Raw genomic sequence first — 24,272 nt, 5'->3', positions numbered from 1 at the left:
TTTTATACATAGTGAAGCAGTGCAAGAAAACTTTACGAATCACTTCTGCGGAAATGCAAACGCAACACCGCTTGTCCTGCCACCGGGTGGATGTCAGTGATACGAGTTATGGTCGCGAGACGTAGCCTTACGTTGTGCATACGAAGGGGTTTTACACCTTGGTTTAATGGCCAATAGGTGACGCGACAAGCGTCGGTAAAAGCTTTTGCCTAATTGTTGTGTTTTTAAAGAGGTTACAGAAGCAGTTTTCTTCTCTTTTCTAAACCCCATATCTCAGTGTGTCGTACTTATTTTACAATAAAAAAGTAACCAACAAAGCAGTTTGCGCATCACCTTGATAATACGTTCATATCTGATGTGGCGCTGCTTGATGTTGCGAACGTCGTCTGCTAGAACGTGGCATCTTTTCGGCATTACGAAGATATCTTGAGGTTTTACACAGGCTTCTTTCACCTTGCATGCCTGCTCCTTACCTATTTTTTTTTTCTTTCATATAGCTTAATTTTTTTTATTTATCTTATGCTGTGCGGCAGCTTGGTTTCGCTAATAACGCAAGGATATCTTCAGGCGGCGTCTCCACCCTTCGTTGAACAGTACTATAGTTCTCGCAGTATTGCCACCGCCATGACTGCACTTTCACATTCCTTTGCTCAAAGTTGCATCTCATGAAACCCTTCGCATACAGTGATCCGTCGCCTACAGTGATCAGTCATGCGTCGCCGAAATCAACGTTACTAGATTACTTCGCCGAAATATCAGTTTACCCACCTTTGCCTTGTCTGTCCCCTGTACCCACTGCCTGGATACGTGCCAGTAAAAACGTGAAAGCTTATTCCGTTCATTGTTAGAATGTCCTGTGTTTTATATTCCAGTGGTTGCGTTCTCTCGTTAAATATGGTTAATATGGTTGTAAGGTTCTTTCCTACACAGTCAGTTTTCGAAGACGCGGCAGGTACAGTGGCAAACCCAGTTTACCTGCTTGTTTTCGATACAGAGCTAGTAATTTGTAAACTTCGTGCTTCTATTTTTTTTCCAAACTCTTGAATTTTTTAATATGTCTGTAACAAAATTGAGGCCCTTAATCGAAGTTCCGCTTCCAACAGTCAGTAGAATTTACGTTGCTCTCTCAAATGCAGCAAATGTAATCAAAATTGGTACAGGGGTTATCTCATAAAAACGTTTCTGCGTTTTACATGTATTTGAATAGGCCGAGTCGTAGTGGGGCCCGAGCTAAAGAGCTTCCTCTTAAATTTTATTTAAAGCGAAATTCGTTTCAGTTATAATAGACGGCTCGTTTATATACGTACCCTGAAACTTTGCGTTCTCTTTGCGCGTGGACGGTGGCTGTACCTTCAGGGGCTTTTATGTCCTATGCTTCAGATTTATTTCTGGCGACGCTTCGTTTCAGCACTGCACAGGACTGTGGTACAGCCATCTACTATAAGGATATACAGGGTGATAATTTCTAAGTTTTACGGAATTTTCAAAAATCGCCTGCGGCAGATAGAATAATTATTGTCCTTGAGCTGGAACAGGCACGTATGCAGGGAGGGGGGCGCCCCCCCCCCCCCCCCCCACACCCGAAATTAAGCGAAATAGTGGAATGGCGAAAGCCTAATTCTTTCTTGAACTAAAATAAAATTCTTGCTTCGTTGCAACTATTTATTGTAAACTTTCACTTCAGTTGGCAGTGAAATTTCATGAGTAAAACGTGTTAAGCAGTGAAATGAACTGTACCGCAGACTTGAAGAGTGAAATTCTCAGACTCCGTAAAATTTGTCCATGTCGCACGCCTCATTGCTTCCGCCGATGAAAAGACTCTTCAAGAACAGCAGACGCTCCGGAGGTATCAAGTATGACGCCATTTTGAAAAGGCTGCATGACGACGATTTTGTTTGCTTCTGTGATTGGCAGGCGGAGTAACACAGCCCCGCGGGGTCCGGGCGCCTTGGCTTCCAACTGCTGTACTTTTAAGTTGTATTCTACTATAGCAATCTTTATTTTACTCTTTCGCTTGTTTACTTGTTCTTGGCATTTTTATTCCTGCGCTTCTTTCCTGCGTGAATCCATTGTACGTGGTTCCTTGTTTGCCAAGTAAAGGAGAGGTGTATCACAGGCGTGCTTCTGAGATACACCTTATCTCATTTCTCTTTTGCGGGTTTACGCGTCTGTAGGTGAAGGGTGGCCGTTATTAACATTTTTGCTAGTAAAGGTACCCGCCCCCCTCATTTGCATGGAAAAGTTACCTTGGGATGCCCCCCCCCCCTCCTCCCCCCCAAAAAAAGTCTGGATACCTGCCTGAGCTGGCGTATTCGAAGAGGTGGACATTACTTGCACAAGAAATCAACGCGCATATTTAACTAATAGAAATTCACTAATTAGCTGCTTAATTACTTTACGACACATGTCACACTTTACGAATTGTAGCTGTTGAGTATGCAAGAAATACCCACTTAAAATGATTTCCAGGATTACACCAATTTCGAGATGTTATTTCCCAAAGTGTGGAGCGAAATACATGGGCGTTCCAGTTACTTTTCCGCACGACAGTGTATTTTTACGGCGAGTTTGATGGCGCATATTTCCAAACAGGTATCATTCTGGAAATTCATTCTAACTGGATATGCCTTGCGAACTCACCGGCTACAATTCGTTAATTGCTATATGTGCCGTAAAGTAACTAACTTAATTTTTGTTCATTAGATGAATATCTGTTTAGATTTCTCCCGAAAGTAATGTCCGCCTCTCTGAATAATCCGGTTCAAGGACTAAGGTTATGTTATCTGCAACAGGAGATATTTAAAAATTCCGTAAAACTTTAACATTATCACCCGGTTTATGCCTCCAGCCCTTTCTTCGGCTGATTGTTCATTGCTCCTCGATTTCGTCTTTAACCCTTGAACCGATCAAGGTGATATAATTATACTTTTGTAGCACCGGATTCTGGTGTCAGAAATAGGGTGGCTCGAGGACAATATGGAAAAAGAATTCAGAACTTGTCTTCGTTATCGCGCTGTAGCGTTAGCGACATGGACAAGGCACTAGGAGCACTGGGGTGCTATTCTAGACATCGACAACTTTCGCCATAACGTCAAATTCTGTAATGGCGGCCATATGAGCCAATCATAAGAGCCGTATCAGGCTTCTGCGTCAACCATTCTTCAGCCTCGCTCAAGAATGGTTGACGGATCGAATCGGATTCCTGCTCCGTGTCGGCTTTCTTTGCCGACAACTCCGCGATTTGGCGTGTTGTACGTCCTCGTACGTGTCGAACTGCCACCCTATTGTCTTCGTTTACCCAAATAAATGCCGAATTACAGGCAAGTATAGGAGCGTTGCCTTTTTTAAAATTTCACATTCAGTAGACGAAATGCACGTTAAGAAATGGGAGGGTGTGGAAAGAGAAGAGGGGGTAGCAACACGCCGAGCAGCCGCACCGGTTGCTGGGAAGCCGAGTGACCCCACTGACCCCTGGCAGAGAGGTTTTTTGCCAAATCGTGGTGTCGGAGATTGCGCGCGTTCGCAGGTTTTGCTCCGGCGTCCCATTCAGCGGGCTCCCCAGAAAAAAAAAAAAAAAAAGTAACAGCCGAATTTTTTCAAGGCAATGGTGAGGTTGTATATTTGAAGAAAAAAAGAGCATGAAAGTAAAAGTAAACCATATAGAAAAGGACCTGGTGCTTACAGATTACAAGTGGAAGAAAGCCGAAGAGAAAATTCCTAAGCGCACAGCCACAGGGCTAGACGAGGTTCCCGTTAGGATGATTAATGAACTAGGACCAAAAAGTAAGGAAGCTCTGGGGAAAGCAGTGGAAAAACTTTAAAAGATAGACGAATACCAGACAGTTGGCGACAAAGAATAAATTTTATTTACAAATGTAAGGGGGAGAAAGATAGAATTCACTCGTATAGACCGTTGACCATTACATCAGTAATATAGAGGTTAGCAATGCATGCAATTAAAGCTGCAAGCATGGGCAGGGAATAATGCCATTTTGGGAGAACTACAGAAGGGCTTCAGAAGGTAGGCGTTTGGATGATAACTTACTTGTTCTTACTCATTGTATTGAAATATCAAGAGTAGAGAGCACACCGTTATATTTGGCCTTTTTACATATTACAGGAACGTATGACAACGTAGACCACACCATTTTGTGGGGTATTCTGGAAGGGGAAGGCTTAGGCGACGATTGTCTATAGCTAGTGAGAGAGATTTACCTAGAAAATACCGTTTGCGTTCAATGGAAAGGGATGAGGAGCGAGAAGATAGTTGATATCAACAAGGGACTGAGGCAGGGGTGCCCTTTATCCCCACTGCTGTTTATGATGTACATGGCGAGGATGGAAAGGGCGCTTGAAGGAAGTAATATCGGGTTTAGTCTCTCATACAATATGGCGGATGCAGTAGTAGAGCAGCCGCTTCCAGGTTTATTTTATGCGGACGACATTGTGTTGCTAGCTAAGAAGGAAAATGATTTGCAACGTCTGGCTAATATCTGTAGACAGGAAAGCGAGAATTTAGGTTTGACATTTAGCGTTAGAAAATCAGCTGTTATGGTATTCAATGATAACAGTGAACATATAGTGGCAATACAGGGCCAGGAAATACCTCCGGTAAAAGAAAGAAATATCTTGGTTCATGGATAAACGAAGGCGTTAGATCTGTGGAAACACATGAAAAAACAACAACAGTAAAGTGGAAGCCAAATGCCGGCAGAATGAAGCACAGAGTGCTATGGGGATACAGTAGGTACGAGGTGCTCCGCGGTATGTAGAAAGGCGTAATGGTTCCAGGACTTACTTGTGGAAATGCGGTTGTTTGCTTTAAATCAGGGATACAATCAGGACTCGACGTGAACCAAAGGTCAGTGGGTCGCCTCGCATTGGGCGCTCACGGGAAGTCTACAAACGAAGCTGTGCAGAGTGATATGGGCTGGACTAGTTCTTGAAGTGAGGGAAGCTCGCAGTAAAATTGAGTATGAAGAACGACTGCGGAATATGAAAGAAAGTAAATGGGCTGGGAGAGTGTTGAGGTATCTGTACAGGAAAAACATTGATCCGCAGTGGAGGAAAAGAACTAGGAAGCTTACCAGCAAGTATGCGGCCTGTAGGGTGAGCAACACAGGAACAAAGAACGTCAAGAGGAAAGTCAGAGAGGCTGAAATAACCTGATGGCTGGCGGCATTGGAAAAGAAACATGCCATGAGTAACTACTTAAGAGTAAAACACGAAATCACGAAAGAAACAATTTATGATAAACTGAAAGTGAAGCTCATTACTTTTCGAAGCAAGATAAGGATGCCATAGAACATGCACCAGAAAGCGAGATATGAGAAGGAAGAAGAAGCATGTGCTTGATGCGGTAAAAGGGAAGCGATGGAGCTTGTTTTATAAGAATGCGAAGATATCTGCTCAGCGGTCGATTTAGGCACCACCGGCCTCCTTAAGCCCGTGGGTTCAGCGAAAGCAGGGGAGAAGTAAACATGTCCGCTATAGAGAGTAGTAAGAGGCGATTGGAAGGTTGGTGGAAGAAAAGTTGGGAAATGACCTAAAACTGAGGCGTACAAAAACAAAGTTCACAATAGGGGGTGAGATAAGTTGGTTATAGGAATTCATCGTGTTTTTTTTTTTTCATTTTTTTTATCCTAGGTAGGGCATTACGCAATATAATAGCAAGAGCTTGGTGCCGCAACCCATCGCCTCGTCCTTATGGGGCCGCTCATAACATCCATCCATCCATCCATCCATCCATCCATCCATCCATCCTAAGGCATAGAGTTTCTCACTACATTACCTAGAGGGAAATCTGGCGCTGATGCGCTGTGGTATGCATGGGAATGCCGGTATATTGTGACTTCGGATTGGCATCGTTCTCGTAGAGACAAGACACCTTGAAGACGCGCTTGGCAAGTACCGTTCTGTCTGTCACAATGATTCATTTTCTACTAAAACAGCACGTGAAAAGCTGTTTTAGCTTTATTATTAGGCGAAAACATGTTTTGTTTAACTATGAGAACTTTTTATTGTGTGTACGACTACATGTTGCGTAAAAAGTATTAGCGGGCCGGTAAAGTTGGAGGACAGACGACAAGGTTCGCGCTCGCTTTGAAACAGTTGGTCGTCTGTTCTTGCTTTTTGCATTGTGGGTGTGTAAAGATGTAATATGCGTGAATGAAAACATTCTATGAAGATTTTACTTTGAGAACGGGTTATTTGTGTAGCCATATCCACGTCTTAGACGAAGCCTCTTACAACACCAGCCAACACGAGCCTCGCAGACACATATACCGTCATTCCCATGACGGCACGGTGCCCCCTTTAAGAAACTCCCATAGACGGTGGCGCCAGATTACCGTCTAGGTGTTATAGTGAGAAACTCTATGTCCTAAGGACTTTAGCGCACGATGAGACCGCCGTAGAAGACAGACGGCGCGAGATCCAGTGTGTGCGTTGCCTCTCTTTTAGCATGTTGCGGAAGATTTTCACAGCTTATATGCCAGGCATATTTTTCAACTCTGCCTCGAACATTTTGAAGTGTCACCCATCTCGTTCTCTTGTGCCTTTATTTTTTCCACTACTGGTCAAAATTCTTATTCATTCATTTTGTAGCTCTCATGTTTAATATATATATATATATATATACTAGGACACATAAATACCCAAGAAAGTGGATGGGGAAAACGGCGCCGCGGTAGCTCAATTGGTAGAGCATCGCACGCGAAATGCGAAGGTTGTGAGTTCAGTTCCCACCTGTGGCAAGTTGTTTTTTCATCCAATTTACTTACCTTTAACCTATCGTTTCTTTATTTCATTTATTAAGCACAAGTAATTTCCCCTATGTTGTCCTTGGTGTCAGTGTTTGTTGGCTTCTTATCATAGGACTAATAAAAATCGAGCCCCTCGGTTAACCCCCTTTCTTCTCGTTTATATATATATATATATATATATATATATATATATATATATATATATATATATATATATATATATATATATATATATATATATCTATAATGGGAAAGCTTTATGTGCCTCATTACGCGAAAATCCGGCGTTGTTGTCGGTGGCGTGACCGAAAGATGGTACCAAAAATGGCCGACGGTGCGAAGAGTAAAAACACGTCAAAAATTCTCGGATTGAAGTGAGATTTGTCAGGTAGGTTTCTGTAAACAAATTAATGCCTTCCAAAAGAGAATCAGGTAAATTTTGGCCTGGGTGGAAATGAACCCGGGCCTCCTGTGTGCGAGACGAGCACGCTTCCCCGACGCCACAGTGGCTCCGTGGTTATGGTCGACTAAAGTTGTGCCTAGTGGGGGCGTCATTGCACACGTCGCGTCACTGCTCCATCACTGCCTCCAATGTGTGACTGTCGCTTCGGATGTCATCGGTGCTGTGTCTACTGCGATACACCCTCGACGCCAAATCATGAATGTATGAATTAAGGTGTGTCCAGTGCGTGCGTCATTCCACACGTCACATCGCTGCCTCCCGCACGTCACTTTCCCTTCGGATTTCATCGGTGCTGTGTCTATTCCGATGCGCTCCAAAGCGTCTACCGCAGTGAGTGAGTGAGTGAGTGAGTAAAACTTTATTGAATATAAATAAAGTAAGGCAACGGCAGCTGTGAAACGTGGTCGCCCACTGAAGCACGCCTCAGAAGACGAAGCGAGGGTACACAAATAAAGACATAGTCACGACAGACCTACTATTACGCTTGAAATAAAATTCATCCTTCTGCACCAAAGTGGTCCAAATGCTTCCAGCCTGTGGCCAACGCATACGCAAACACACACACACACACACACACACACACACACACACACACACACACACACACACACACACACACACACACACACACACACACACACACACACACACACACACACACACACACACACACACACACACACGCACGCACGCACACACACGCACACACACACACACTCAGCAGAAAAAACTTTAATGCATGTCGAAAACATCAATGGAAAACATTTCACCTTCGCGATTATGACGCTTTCGCATTCCCACACGTAAGCAGTCTTAAGTGTCTCGGCTGAATTGTTTGTAAACAAATCATGTGGTGATTCACTCACCGTTCTTCTCCCTAATATTGTAGCTTATCGGAGATGGAAGATTTTAATTGTTGTTGCTTTGTATTACTTTTTTTTTCTTCCTTCCTTTTTTTGTTTCTTTGACGCTTGCATTGCGGTGATTCAGCAAATGATATGGCAATGGCTGCGTTGTACGCCTATTATTGTATTGCGATTACCTTCGTTTAGTATTTACTAGTATCCTACCATGCGTCCTTTTTCCTCTCTTTAGTTTTCATTTCAATTCTACTTCTTATATGGACTGTATCGTTCTTGCACTCTATTACGTTGTGTGAATATCGGTTTCCTTACGTTGATGTTTTTATTTTGCATTGTTTCATAACGCTTGTTTTACGATGATGTAACCGTAATTTTCCCCTTGCCCAATGCTTGCCTGGGGCGCTTAAGCGATTGGTAAATAAACATGCTTTCTTAAAATAAATAAAGTAAACATGCCGTAAGCAGACACACGGATGAAATGAGACACGCGGACTTTTTTCGTACAGCGCATAAATGGCAATCATACCGTTCATAATTAAGATAAGCTGTTTGTGCGGCAGCAATAATATACAAATAAACGAGTAAATTGCGTAATCTATAATTTAACGCTTCGCGTACAATTTCTTGCTCTATCCAGCCTTGAAATTGCGGCACACAGCAGTCGACATCACGCAAGCACACGCAGCCGAACATACGGATTTTCTTTGATCCGCAGTAAAACATTTTGCTAGAGGTTTCTGCGCCTAAGCTGGCGAATTCATTTTGTGTTTGCGCTTTCAGCGACACTTCACATTGAATAGTTAAACTATCACACTTATATCTGCGAGTTGGGTTTGTTCGTTCGCTACGAAAGCCAACACTACGCATACCTAGTTCAAAAGGTCGATAAAAGGGGCTAGTTGGTGGCTGTTCATATTTTCTACGCGTCTCATTGCGAACTGTTGCAGAAATATGCTACTTCCACATACCCACGTGAATGTAGCCATTATGTTCATTCTGCGGCGGAGCGGAGACAATAGAGCATTTTCCGTTATCTTGTAGGCGTATTTCTGCTATGGATGGATGGATGCAAAACTTTAATAAGGTCCTGAGGTACGCGACTCAGCGCGCTGCGGGCCGCTCCCACGTTGGGACAGTCAGGCCTTGCCCGACCGCCGCATCGTGGGCCCTCTGGACAGCCCATAGTCTCGCTCCGGCATCGGGGCTCTTGATAGCGGAGAACCACTTGTCCTCATTGCTTTGTTCTGTGCCTCGTAACGAGGGGCAACGCCAGAGCATATGGTCTAGGCTAGCGATGTCATTGCAGTGCCTGCAAGAACTAGTGGCATAGGTGTCGGGATAAATTTTGTGGAATAAAGCCGGGTTGGGATATGAGCCTGTTTGCAATAATCTGAGGGTCAATGCCTGCGCTCTATTTAACTTCTTGTGTGGAAGGGGAAAGTCTCTCCTGCCGAGATAGAAGTGCTGCGCAATTTCGTTGTATGTGGTCGGTTGATCTCTGTTCTCCACCACGGCGGTCCGGCGTTGGAGTTCTCCATGGTCGCGGAAAGCGAGACCTCGCGCCTTGGAGTGGGCCAGCTCGTTGAGGTTTGTGGGGCCTCCCATGATGGATCCCATGTGAGCGGGGAACCATGTGAGAGTGTGGGTGGCGATGCTTTTGCCGTCGAGGATGCGACAGGCTTCCTTACACACGGCGCCAACGCTGAAGGCGCGAATGGCTGCCCTGGAGTCGCTAAACATATTGGCATGTCCGTCGTCCAGGAGGGCCAAGGCAATGGCCACTTGTTCGGCCGCACGCGACGACGTGCTTCGTACCGAAGCGGCGTTAATGGTCGAACCCCTGTGGTTGACTGACACCACCGTGAAATTGTTGCTGTTGCCATACTGGGCCGCGTCAACGAAGCAGCTGCCGCCAGGGAGTTCTGTTGCGCGGCGTAGGAGCGCCACCGCTCTGGCCTTCCTTCTTTCTACGTTGCGCCGGGGATGCATATTGCGCGGGGCGGGCGATATGATGATGTTATCTTTCTGCTCTTTCGGAAGGCCCTGGTAGGCGTCTTCGACAGTGGCCGGGGGGACGCCCATCTCAGTTAGGAGTCTGCCCGCCCTGGTGCCGGAGAGCCTGAGAATCTGCCCCCTTTCTTGAGATTCTGCAATCTCTTCCAGGGTATTATGAATACCCAACTGCAGGAGTCGGTCGGTGCGTGTGTAGTTTGGTAGTCCGAGCGCGCTCTTGATCCCCCTCCTTATCATGGCATTTAGCTTGTATAAGAAAAATTATTACTGCCAACTCCGCTTCGTAATATTGGCCTAGACTTACCTGCCTATAATTCTGTTTTGCGGAGCCACAGTTATCGGGTTCAGAAATGTTTGCTTGGCAGTCAAGAAATACCTCATTGAATCTAGTCAAGTATCATGCGTCATCCCCCCATAAATTTCCCTCCCCCCTTAATTCATGGTTTGATTTTGATATTTTTATATACTTTACTTTTTTCCTCACACTTAAATTTTTATTTCTATATTTCAACTTTCAAATTCTTGATTGCTTTGTCGTTATCCGATGAAGTTAACCACCCGATTTATGGCCGATACACCACTGTGGGTATACGGTACGATCATTCAGGTCAACAAGAACAAAGAAACACCCAGATATAATGTTTGGCAGTAGCAGCTGCAGCGTTGTACCCACAATCCGCACAATAATCGCATTTGTAACAAGAATATGGCAGCTTCATTGTGTCTATGTTTCCTTGACAAAAAAGGAAACCAAGCCTACTTTTCAAGGTGCACAAGGGAAAAAATGAACCCCGAAATTATTTCCCCGCCAAGAAGAAAAAAAAATGAAACGAAATGGCATATTAGCTACTACAGGCACGTACCCAGGATTATTTTTTTCGGGGGGGGGGGGGGGTGGAGGGGGGACAACCCAAGGTAACTTTTCTATGCAAATGATAGGCGGGGGGCGGTACCTCTACTAGTACAAATGTGAATAACGCCCACCATTCGCCATAAAAACGCATAAACCCACAAAATAGAAATGAAATAAGGTGTATTTTACAGGTACTCCTATGCGATACACCTCTCCTTTTCTTGGCAAACAAAGAACCACGTCAAATGGACTCGCGCAGGCAAGAAGCGCAGGAAGAACACTGCCAAGAACAAGTAAAGGAGCGAAAGTGTAAAATAACGATTACTTTAGTAGAATAGAACTTAGCAGTTGGCAACAACAGCACACGGAACGCGCGGAGTTGTGTTACTTTGGCAGCCAATCACAGAAGCAAACGAAATCGTCGTCATGCGACCTTTTCAAAATGGCGTCGTACTTGATACCTCCGGAGCGGCTCCTGTTTTTGAAGGGTCTTTTCATTGGCGGAAGCAATGAGGTGGGCAACAGACATGGACAAAATGTATGGAGTCTGAGCATTTCACTCTTCAAAAGTCTGCGGTGCAGTTGATTTCACTGCTGAACCCGTTTTACTCATGAAACTTCACTGCCAACTGAAGTGAAACTTCACAACAAATAGTTGTAGCGAAGCAAGCATGTTACTTCAGTTCAATAAAGAATTAGGCATTCGCCATTCAACTACAATAGGCGAGGGGAAAGGTATAAAATTACGCGCTGATAATTTTGCTTTTCTAGTTACCGTCTTATTTGGGTAACAGAAAAAGTTTGAAGTACCAATTATTTGCAGCCTCGCAAAGGAACAGTGGCTGGCGGTTATGAGGGCGTGGGCGAGGCTTCATTGCAGAATTAAGTTGTTACCGACTATAGTAGCGTCTTTTGAATTAGCTCAATAATTATACAGAAATATATATGCAACAATCACAGTTCTGTTGGATCCCTCGTTTACTGCTCTAACAAGGGCCACAACTGACTCGTGTTGTTATTTGGGAAGTTACGTAACGATGCGTGACCGCCAGTCGCGTGCAACCGCGTATGACGCAAGAAGCTGCGATTATACACGTACTGCGCCCACCGCTGAAGGTTAGAAAAACATCTAGTTAAGCACAGCAGAGAAGTGGCTACGTTAGACGGCTCGAATAATAACTGTAGAAGCTTCATTCAGAACACACGGAATTGTCCTCCACTTCCGGCTGCGTTTTCTATACTTCCTTTTTTAATAAAAAGATATTGATCCATGAATATTTTCATAACCAACGATTAATTTGTTAATTTTCGCTTTTCCTTCCTGTTGAGCTGTTGCCTTGGCTCTTTCCCTTAGTAGATCGCTTAATTGCTTAAATCCTTGCGACTCTTGTTTCCAATTAGCAATTTTGCAGGAAAAAGCTGTGCAATTAGGGAAAAACCAGATGACTTAACGTGTGACTGTCATATTGCCTATGGGTTTATGGGTTATTACAGGGTTTGATAGTGGACGCTGTGTCGCATTATTTTATTGTCCACCTTGTCTAACCCATGTCACGGGTATACATGGTTCCGAGGATCTGTCAGCGTCACGGCGAGCCGTTACTCGAGGAAATAATGAAACAAAAAGAAGAGTTAAACACAATTGGCATTTTCTCTGGCCGCAACTCGTTCCACGTGCATACAGACCAGCTGGCCACGAAGTGAATCCCTTTCCTGGTCCCTGGATCAGTCTAAACGAAGAAGGTTGAACTAAGGAATGCGCGTGGCCGTCGACTATACTGTGACAACTGAATTCATCTCGAGTTAATCGCGCGGGCGCCGAATTGATGAGGAAACTGACCTTCGCATCCAACGAGACGCCGATAACTACCGCCATCCAAAAGGAGGGAAAAAGGCAACAAAACGTTGACCACCGAATAGCTGTCGAGTCTGAACATTGATTTGGCGGCGATTTAGTAATGTGTGTGAGAAGTGGTGGCGTGGGCGGGGAGGGGAGTGGGGGGTATGAGTCTTAATTTCAGGAGAGTGAGGGGGGGGGGGGGCCGGGCCCCCCTTGGGTACATGCCTGAGTTATTGTTAAAGTGGCATATTGGCTACTGTAGAAGGAACTCTCTATTTCTGCCAAAGCATGACCTTTATACAACAAGACCACCCTCCTATGTCTACTGCAAACAGCACTTCAGGGCTACCAATTGGTAGCCTTGCGAAGTGCTGCTTGTGGCAGACTTAGGTGGCAGGTCATGCTGGCGCTGATGGGTTCCTCAACGAAGCACAAAGACGAGTCTTGGTATTTCCTTTTGAAAGCAACAGCCTGGAAAGACTGAAACACGATATGCTACACAAGCGCTGACTAAATTCATGACCTTCACTCGGCGAATGCTATGAGAGACAATTAATATCGGCAGGAAACAATATGAAACAACGCACTCAACTCTTCATCCTTCTAGATATGTTGTCACTACTAGTGTAGATGTGTCTGCATTGTCCGTATTAGGAGATGAAGAGACGCCTCGCAGTTTAAGAAAAAGTTCGTCCTGGTCCGGGAATATTATGAGATTGTTCTACAGAGCATGTGCTTAAGCAGCGTGTTGGTCACTCTGTGAACGGACTGTTGACGGACTGTAGACACACCCATTGTGAGTACCAACAAACCTTTGGCAGACCATCAGATGCGGCAGAGTGATTGGCTCATGTCGACAGCATCTGACTCATGCATCATCTTCTAAGTAACGCCGGGTTGTGTACAAGGAGCATTTCCTGCGAGCTTTGCGGATATACAAGGTTCTGCGATGGTGAGGAGGGGTGACCTAGATAACCGCAGGTGGGTGTCACAGGACACCAGGTGTGGCTTAAGTAGATAGACTTAGACAATGGAATGACATGAAAGAAGGAGTGGATGGTGCAAAACAACGTTTATTGGAGCGCTGCGTGTTTTAAAGACTTCATGAAATCACACACATTAATCGTAGCACTTATTCAAATACAATGACTACAATGGTCAAAAGCATTAGTACTGAAACCCAAGCCTTATACACATCTTCATCTCATGCCGCAATTAAAATAGACTAATAAATAGGGCATAAATAGTATACGAACAGTAAATGAGTAGTAAACGATTACCTTGAAAACTGGTTTATATTTCTTAATTAACTGCTGGACCATTTAGTAATTGCCAGGCCAGTAACCACAGGCTAGTGGAAGGTCCGTTCGATTCGCCTGCACCACTGTGAACCAGTTCGCATCGGTTGACGACAAGTTCAGAAATTGTGCAGCTCGGTTTATGCGTTGCAGGCACAGCAAGACACCCAAAACGAATGTCAAGGTGCAGACGTTGCGCAGGTGTTTTGTTTTTCCGACTAACGTGCGCGGAGTGCGTAAGTTTGAGAAATCCTGAACTGCCGCTATGATCGGCTTATAAGGCTTTAATCCCGCGTTTGCGTAGACACAGCAGACGCACGTAAGCGGGGTCATGTGTGCTGTGTCGCCTACTGTGCTACTGTTTCGCACCTGCGCATCTGCACCAAGTTGCCACCCACAGCAGAGATGGTGCAGCAAAATCGTGAAACAGCCCTGCACTTTTCCTGCACTTTTTGGAACGAATGGCGGCGTTCGGAGGGCGCCGTTGCTGCAGCGCTGAAACGAATGGCAGTCTGCAGCACCTCGTGAACCGGTTCAGTGGCCGCATGCGAATCGAACGTGCCTAAAGTCTCTCACGGTAAATAGTTTATAAAGCAGTAACCGTACCGCCGTACTGTAACGCCCGAGTACACACTCACGCAAATAATGAGGTACGTATTCTGCACGCATAGTAAGTGCACCACGCAGCCATGAGAAGTTGTATAAGTGGTATCGGAAAAGGCAAATATAATGTAGCGATAAATGTAAAGCAAATAATGGAAACAGAAAGCGCAGAACATAATTCCTACGGCAGCAGTGCTGTTTGAAGAAGAGGAAGGATGGTCGTACACAGAGGACAAAGCTACAACCATGTTATTATAGGTAAGAATGGGTTGATGAACAGAGCGAATTTGAACCTTCTTATCGACAACGAAAACTCATTTGATATTTTAATTTCCAGTGGTGCTTAATTCCTTATACTTTCTTCTAATAACTGAAATAATCATTGACCATATTGCTAGTGTTTCTGGTATTGCAATGTGATACGACAGAAATGTTAATTTGCAGTGGATAATCGATGGGGCGTTCCAGGGGGCGGCACACCGGACACGTAACTCTATGGGAGAAATTTTAGATGCGTAAGCAATGCCTACCCAACGAGGAAACCCGTCCGTGTGTCCGTGACGTAAGACGATCGCTTCCAAGATAGGGCCCGCAGCAGCGCGCGAATTGGCCTTCGTGCTGCCCTCTCACTTCAACGCGAACTAAGCGGCGAGAACACAGCGCACACGAAGCTACCAACACTCGACTCATTCTGTATCATCGCAGATCGCTTGTAAGACAGGGCCCGCGCGGCCGCGTCATGCCCAGCCGCCGACGGAGTACGGTTGATCACGGTTGATAATGGTCCGCATCAAGAGGACGCAGCGTCATCGACCACGCCTACGTACAAGGTCTACATACGCCTACGTACGCGTCGGCAAGTGCTCATCTTCCACGATGCGGCGGCATCATCCAAACGCACCATCATTTAATTTGAAGATAAAGGAGGAACGCAACAAGAATCAAACAAGAGACAGTGCACATAAGAAATGGTGTACAGTGCTCACGGAATGAAATAGGACGCGGATCATTTTGTAGAACCCTACATATGTGCAAAGTACGCGAGAGCACCATGTCATGTCGCTAGGAATTTGGTCACCAAACGTGACGAGGACTCCGGTGTAAGCGTACGCGTCAAAATTACGTCGATGTGACACGAACTGCAGTCAGTTGAAACGAAAGTATGCGCATTACTTAGCCCTAAACTGACGCGTTTCATTCCGTGAGCACTGTACATATTTGCTTCCTTTACAATATCTCTCGTCATTTCATCCTACGTCCACATTCTGTGAACAATCGTACTGCTCGTCTCTTCGTTGTCGCTTCATGCTGGTCTCACCTAATATTTCAGTGCTGTAAATTATGGGGTTTTACGTGCCAAAACCACTTTCTGATTATGAGGCACGCCGTAGTGGAGGACTCCGGAAATTTCGACCACCTGGGGTTCTTTAACGTGCACCTAAATCTAAGTACACGGGTGTTTTCGCATTTCGCCCCCATCGATATGCGGCCGCCGTGGCCGGGATTCGATCCCGCGACCTCGTGCTCAGCAGCCTAACACCATAGCCACTGAGCAACCACGGCGGGTTATTTTAGTGCTGTAACCACGTTTTTGAGTTTCATGTTTATTTCGCTGTGTTTGTCGCATTTATACCAAACATAGCAGCATACGACGACGAAACAGCATGATATTTGTAGCAAATGCTTACGCATCGTTTAGATAACTCCCACAGGAGATTCTGCGTGTAATTTTCTTTAAATATCGATTGCTGAGCAATCGATATTTCAATTTTTTCGCAAATTGCACATTACGCACTTAATCCCAACAATGGTCATATGCTATGTAACGCGTCTAGTTGAATTCCACTGGTTAGATTTTTGTCCCTTGACACTTTTCTATACTCTGTTTCATACATCAGGTGCAACGCTGTGGAAGCTACGCAACAAGTCCGGCCACCAAATCTATCACTCCGCGCGTTCCCGTTGTTGGAATCGCACCGCTGGCCCGAGTTGTTGGGGTCTCGGTGCTGACGCCCGTTATTGCCAATGGGTCGCAAGCCCCAAGGGTAGCGTTGGCCTGGCGGCCTGGGGCACTGGAAGCATCCGAAGGTCCCGGCAAAGCATGAGAAGACTGGTAACAGAACAACTTGTTTATTCTAACATAGCAAAAGAGCGGCCGGTCAGGTCGACCGAAGTGGAGAGACGGGAGAGCACGTAACTCAACAGTACAAATCGGAGCCTCTCCCCTGGCGTCCGGGGGCAGCTGCTCTTATACTCTCGGCGTCGCGGTCCAAAAGGGAAGGAGGGAAGGTCACGGGATGAAGGTCACGGGACGGCGCAGCAGGGGCCCACGACGGCGCGAGCGGTTGAGCCGAGAGACCTCCAGGCCCCTCATTCGGGGAACTCCGCTCCCCGGCTGCCGCGCTTTGACAAGCGAGGGCACACACACACACACGCACACACGAAGACACGTGGCACAGAAACACGCCTGGACACGCTTGGCGGGTAGGCGTTGCGGCGTCGTCGGACGGGCCAAAATGTCCGCCGCTTTGAACAAAGCCCCGGCGTCCGTTGCATCCGCGCCGGCATTACCGCGCGTTGTAGGCGAAACGTAACAGACCGCCCCGCCGGGGGAAGGAGATCCCGATGGTCAGGGGACTGCATCCGCTGTCCGGAGGGATGTCGCTCGATGATGCTCATAACCGAAGTTGGGCGTCCTTGGGCGTTTCTTGAGCGCAGCGCACAGAGAAGGCCTCGTTCTCACGTTCAGGTGCACACAGGACACTGCAAAGTGACTTCGGGAGAGTTGACATTTTTGTTCTCGTTTCCGGCAAGCGTTAGAACCACGCCAAAAGTCAACCGCTCAGTCAGCAAGCACGGCACAACCCTCACTAAGCCCTGCCAGGCTCTTTCCCCTTTTTTTACTGCTGCCTAGTTCCTTACAGTAGTTTAGCAGCACTCAGAACGCGTCCACAAATCGGAAAAATTGCACTAAAAAGCACATCATCACTTTGAAACACTACACAAAAGCAATAAGTTAAAAAAAATCCTGCCTCAGGAAAAAAAACATCAGTAACAAGCAATTTTGAGGCTGATTCCCACGTTAGGGGCTTCGACTTAAGCCATCGGCGTTACCGTTGAGACTCCCCTTTTTGTATCGCACCTCAAAGGAATATTGTTGCAAAGCGAGGCTCCAGCGCAGGAGGCGGCCATTTTTGGGAGAGATGGTCTGCAGCCATTGGAGAGGGCAGTGATCCGTTTCAATGATAAACCTCGAGCCGGCTAGGTAACATGACAATTTCTGAACGGCCCACACGATACACGCACACTCTTTCTCGGTGGCGCTATACGCCTGCTCACGACTGGTCAGCTTACGACTAGCATACAGGACGGGGTGTTCTACTTCTCCATTTTCCCGTTGGCACAGTACAACGCCCATGCCTCGCTCACTAGCATCACACTGAACAACGAACCCTTTTGTGTAGTCGGGCGATCGTAGCACAGGCTGGCTTGTTAGGGCGCTCTTTAGGGCGCTAAAAGCTCTTTCCTTCGTCTCATCCCAGACGACTGTTTGCGGCTCTGTCTTTCTTAGAGCATCCGTCAAGGGAGCCGCGATATCAGAGTACCTGGGGATGTACCTCTGATAGTAGCCGGCGACACCTAAGAACGACCGAATATCGGTCTTCGTGCGCGGTTGCGGGAAGTCTCGCACCGCGGCCACCTTTATTTCAGAGGGGCGGCGACGACCCCGACCAATCACGTGTCCGAGGTAGACAACCTCGGCCTGTGCTAACTGGCACTTGGGAGCCTTGACTGTCAAGCCCGCATCGCGCAGGCGGGTTAGCACTGCCCGCAAGTGCGCCATATGCTCAGGCCAGGATGCGGAGAATATCGCTACGTCGTCTAGATACGGTAAAGCGAATTCTTGCTGTCCCCGCAACACTTTATCCATGAGGCTTGAAAAGCAGTATGGCGCGTTCTTCAAACCAAAACTCAAAACTTTAGGACGGAATGTCCCCATGGGTGAAATGAACGCCGCATACCTACTAGCCTCTTCTGTAAGTGGAACCTGCCAATAACCCCTGACAAGATCTAGGGTGGAAATAAACTGAGCGCTACTCACTCTCTCAAGGCGCTCCTCGATGTTAGGGATCGGATAAATTTGATCCTTAGTGATGGAATTAAGCCTGCGGTAGTCGACGCAAGGACGAGGTTCCTTGCCCGGTACCTCAACTAAAATCAAAGGGGAGGTATAATCACTCTCACCCGCTTCAATAACACCGAGCTGTAGCATTTTCTTTACCTCAGCCTCCATAATATCGCTCTGGCGGGGTGACACCCGGTACGCCTTGGATCGTACTGGCTCTGGGGAGGTAAGTTCTATGTCATGAGTAAGGACAGAAGTCCTACCAGGCCTCTCAGAGAACAGACCTTGAAACTCTTGTAAGAGCTGGTGTAGTTCGGTTTTCTGCTCAGGCGACAGCGATGCTTTACTTATTAAGTCACTAATGACTTGATCGGTGTCTTTCCTGTTCGTCACTGAGCCTAGTCCCGGAAGCTCGACCGGAAGCTCTTCTAACTTTCCCGCATCGGGAATTTCCTCTCCAGTATCTGGTGCCTTTAACGCTACAGGCTCAATTTTATCCCGTTCGGGCGTGCTCCGAATACCAGCTTGCTGCGCCTCTGACCCTTTCTCATCGTTCAACAACGTCGGTCCCGCATCTACCGCCTTTGCAGCGAGCTCCCGAACCTTCGATCTGGTTAAGGCCTGAACGCTAGCCTCACCAAACAAAAGCCCCTTCTCGCGCAGGAGGTGATCGGACCTGTTCGAAAATAAGTACGGGTACTGGGGGGGCAGCATAGATGACACTGCGGCCTCCGTCTCAAGTGCTCCGAAAGGTCCTTCAATAAGCACTTTTGCTACCGGCAGACACACGCTATGAGCTTCCACTGCTTGCTTGATCCATGCGCACTCGCCCGTGAACATTTCGGGTTCTACGTAAGAGGGGTGAACTACATCCATTGTAGCTGCGGAATCGCGAAGCACTCGGCACTCTTTCCCGTTCACGAGGAGGTCTCGCATGTAAGGCTCGAGAAGCTTCATGTTCTCGTCAGTGCTGCATATAGACAAAAACACGACTTGTGTTTTTGTTTCTGGACACTGCGCCGAAAAGTGACCCGGCTTCTGGCACGTATAACAAACGCGCGCTTGCCTCGTCTCGAACCGCTTTCTGCGTTCGGCTTCGGTTGCCGCCGTCTCCTTACGTTCGGTCGGACTGCTTTCACTCGCATCCGCACTACGTGTATCCCCCTTTGCTCTCATGGGTGTGAACTTCGGCCTCTCCAACTTGGAGCCAAATTCACCCTTTTGACCGTCCTTAGCTCCGCGAGCCCGACGCGTCACAAACTCCTCGGCTAACTCCGCGGCTCTAGCCACCGTACTAACGTCTGGCCTATCCAAGACCCAGTACCGCACGTTCTCAGGTAACCGACTATAAAACTGTTCTAGCCCGAAACACTGCAGAACTTTCTCGTGGTCACCAAACGCTTTCTCTTCTTTGAGCCACTCCTGCATGTTTGACATAAGCCTATACGCAAACTCTGTATATGACTCACTTCTGCCTTTCTCATTTTCCCGAAACTTCCGACGGAACGCCTCCGCTGACAGCCGGTACTTTTTTAGCAGACTCGATTTCACTTTGTCGAAATCCTCTGCCTCCTCTCTCTCCAAGCGAGCGACTACGTCGGCCGCCTCGCCGGGTAGCAAAGTGAGCAAGCGCTGTGGCCACGTTTCCCGAGAGAACCCCTGCTTCTCGCACGTTCGCTCAAAGTTAACCAGGAACAAACCAATGTCCTCTCCAAGCTTAAACGGCCGCATCAGGTCAGTCATTTTGAACAATACTCGTTCTCCTGCACCGTGTGCCTGACTTCCATTACGAGCGCGTTCCATCTCTAACTCGAGACGCTTCATTTCCAAAGCGTGTTGACGGTCGCGCTCTCTTTCTTTCTCTTGTTGCTCTCGTTCTATCTGTTCTTTACGTTCGCGCTCATCTTTCTCTTTCTGTTCTTTTCGTTCACGCTCATCTTTCTCTTTCTGTTCTTTAAGTTCACGCTCCTGTCTTTTTGCCGTCTCCCTCTCTTCAATGGTCTCAAGGCATTCCGACAGCTCGTCATCCTCAGCTTCTAACTCAAGAATAGCCCTTAGCAGTTCTGGTTTTCTGAGTTTGTCTGAGACATCCAGACCCAACTCTCTCGCAAGCTCCAGCAATTTCGGTTTGCGCAACGACTTCAAATCCATGGCTGCTCTGAATGCTGCTTTCTCTACTGCCTACTATTGTCTTGCCGCAAACTAACCCGGTAGCAACGACAACCACAATTACCAGCTCTGTTTCTAACTCTAACAAAAGCCTGGCAAAACTCAGAAGAAGAAAGTCCCGCACTCACCAAACCTTGCAGCCAAGACTTCAGCGCAGTCGTTCCGCTGCAGGCAACCAGTCATCACACAGGGCTCGTTGCGCTGCTCCCGGATGGTCGTTGTGCTGCTCAGCATACAGTCAACCGCATCTCTTCGCTGCTGGCCTCCGTTGTCGCGATCTCACCGCTGGCAACCAGATGTTGGAATCGCACCGCTGGCCCGAGTTGTTGGGGTCTCGGTGCTGACGCCCGTTATTGCCAATGGGTCGCAAGCCCCAAGGGTAGCGTTGGCCTGGCGGCCTGGGGCACTGGAAGCATCCGAAGGTCCCGGCAAAGCATGAGAAGACTGGTAACAGAACAACTTGTTTATTCTAACATAGCAAAAGAGCGGCCGGTCAGGTCGACCGAAGTGGAGAGACGGGAGAGCACGTAACTCAACAGTACAAATCGGAGCCTCTCCCCTGGCGTCCGGGGGCAGCTGCTCTTATACTCTCGGCGTCGCGGTCCAAAAGGGAAGGAGGGAAGGTCACGGGATGAAGGTCACGGGACGGCGCAGCAGGGGCCCACGACGGCGCGAGCGGTTGAGCCGAGAGACCTCCAGGCCCCTCATTCGGGGAACTCCGCTCCCCGGCTGCCGCGCTTTGACAAGCGAGGGCACACACACACACACGCACACACGAAGACACGTGGCACAGAAACACGCCTGGACACGCTTGGCGGGTAGGCGTTGCGGCGTCGTCGGACGGGCCAAAATGTCCGCCGCTTTGAACAAAGCCCCGGCGTCCGTTGCATCCGCGCCGGCATTACCGCGCGTTGTAGGCGAAACGTAACACCGTCTAGGCTTCGCGGCGCGCCAGCGGCGTTAGCACGTGCGAGCGTTCACGTGAAGCTGCCGCGACGGGCTGCAAGTAAAAAACAACAAAAAGTAGATTGATTTGAAACATCGTGCTAGCAGCCGCATGAGTGCATGGTGTGTTTGTTTCTAAGGGCAAAATTTTTTTTTTTCATTGAGAACTGAGCTTATATAAAGGAAATTTTCATAAAAATCGGGTCAAGAAGCACCGAACTATTTCTAAGCGCGAACGCATCCACTGCAAAGAGTATCTCTAGCCTCCACAGCGTTGCACCTTATGACGCGGAGTATAGACACGTTTAAATGCATGGGGTGAATTTTAAAATGCTAACTGCAGCGTAGCGAGAATTCATCCGCTAACTGCACTCTATATAGTGGCATATCTTTTAGGTATCCGTCTATGTGGAGAACCAGTTTGGTTTTATTCCGCTGACTAAATTTTTTTTTTTCATGGGGCGCTTTTTTTCTGCTGCTATGCGGCGAAGCCGCACTACAGGGGCACAAAGTTCGTCCATTGCTGAATTGACGGGAAAGGGCTCGTCGATAATCTTAAAACTCATGGACTCGAATGTGCTACTACGATGCAATTTCGCGCCCTGACGTATAAGGAAATATGGCATGGTCACATTAGGTTTTACATAATTGTTTTACGCACCATTAATGTCATGAATATAAAATATCACAAAACGAGTAATTTAACAATGAGGCCTGCTGGAAACTGGTATTATGAAGTCAGTAGCGATAATGAACCATTCATCTTACTGGTGCAATGGTAGTTTTGACTCGTGCATGTCGTCCTTGGTGTCATTCGCATTATAATTAAATTAGCATTTAAGTTAGCATTGCTAACTGATAACGCCCACTCTAACTTTCGTACAGCATTGAGTCATGAATATCAAATAAACCGTAATTCAAACAGTGACTCAGTTATCATAACTAGGAGTCATAGGACTGAGCTACTAGTGGTCACGAATCACTTTGCTTAGCATGACAGTGAGAGAGAGAGAGAGAGAGAGAGAGAGAGAGAGGGGGGCTCTTTATTAGAAAAACAGAGAATTTTGCAGGCGCGTATATTACCGCTGGCATGCTACTCTTTATAGGGATGGGGAATGGGATTAAAAGATTCCAGAAGAGAGTGGGAGAAACAGAGGATAAAAATAAATATGAAATGTCCGAGTGGACCTGATACTAATACTAAGACAGCATCACAGTGGTAGCCTTTATCCATACACGTCGTCGTTGGTAGCAATCCACAAGTAATTGAATGACTCCTTCTTTTGTTACCGCTGCTCACCGATTATGCCCGGATATTAATGATCATTGGTAATAGACTCCGCTGGAGGTTCTCGTGTATTATACACTACAGCGTAATGGATATCAATCAAAAAGTCATACAAACGATCATTCTATTATAGCTAGGAGGTTGGGAAGAGTCACTAGTGATCGCAAATAACTTTGTTTAGTATGATTGTGATAACCTTGATTCGTGCACTTGTTCATTGTTATCAATCAAAAAGTGATTGTTTGAGTATTTTTGGTTGCCATTGTTAATCAGTGATGCCGAGTCATTAGTGATCACTAGTGATACGTTCCGTTCGATGCGCTCGTACTTTTACGCAGCACTGCGTCGCGTATATCAAATGAAAAATGAGAAGGTAATTCAAATACTATTATAACTAGGAAATGGTAGGACTGAGTCTCTAGTAATCACGAATCACTTTGTTTTCATTTAATTCTTTGATTTCTATGAATCTCTTACATTAAACTTCTGTTTTAATATTCAGCAGACATGGGCGAAATACTGGTGATCACTAGTGATTATGTTAGCTTTAATAATTTCGGCTATTTAGAAATCTTAACTATATAGATATTAAATGACGGCAATTTATAATGTGAATCTGAGTGAAAAGTCTGAGTCACTAGTGTTACAGTAACTGTTTACTATGATTAACTTCATTTTCCGTGTCTAGTTATGTACGATAAAGGTGCAATAAACAAGCAGTTAGGTGAATAATATGACAAATATCGAGAGTGACTAGTGATAGTGATTTTACAAGTTGTGTTAATGAGTATATACAACCAAGAACTTTAACGATACCATACGAAGAGTCATTGTCAGGGAAAATCACGTTTCTGCTGTGGTAGCTATAGCCGTAATTCGTCCGCGTCGCCAACGGAAACTGTTGAAGTGACAATAAACCTTGAACCTTGAAATAAACCTTGAATCCCGGGCCTGAACATGTCACGATTACATCTTGAGTCTGTTTAGAAACAATGCGCAGACTTGAAGTTGGACAGGCTACCATACTTCTTGAAGCTTGTTAAAAAA

The 24,272-nt window shown here is 46.6% G+C and overlaps 1 protein-coding gene across 1 annotated transcript in view; it reads left to right on the top strand.

Annotated features, from left to right (window-relative positions):
- Positions 1-24,272, top strand: part of LOC129380472 (uncharacterized) — a 482,520-nt gene that overhangs the window by 109,465 nt on the left and 348,783 nt on the right. The gene's annotated exons all lie outside the window — the stretch shown is intronic.

The sequence above is a fragment of the Dermacentor andersoni genome, chromosome 1 (assembly GCF_023375885.2).
Source record: "Dermacentor andersoni chromosome 1, qqDerAnde1_hic_scaffold, whole genome shotgun sequence".
Classification (NCBI taxonomy): domain Eukaryota; kingdom Metazoa; phylum Arthropoda; class Arachnida; order Ixodida; family Ixodidae; genus Dermacentor; species Dermacentor andersoni.
Note: the sequence above shows the minus strand (reverse complement) of the source record. Positions and strands in the feature narration are given on the sequence as shown.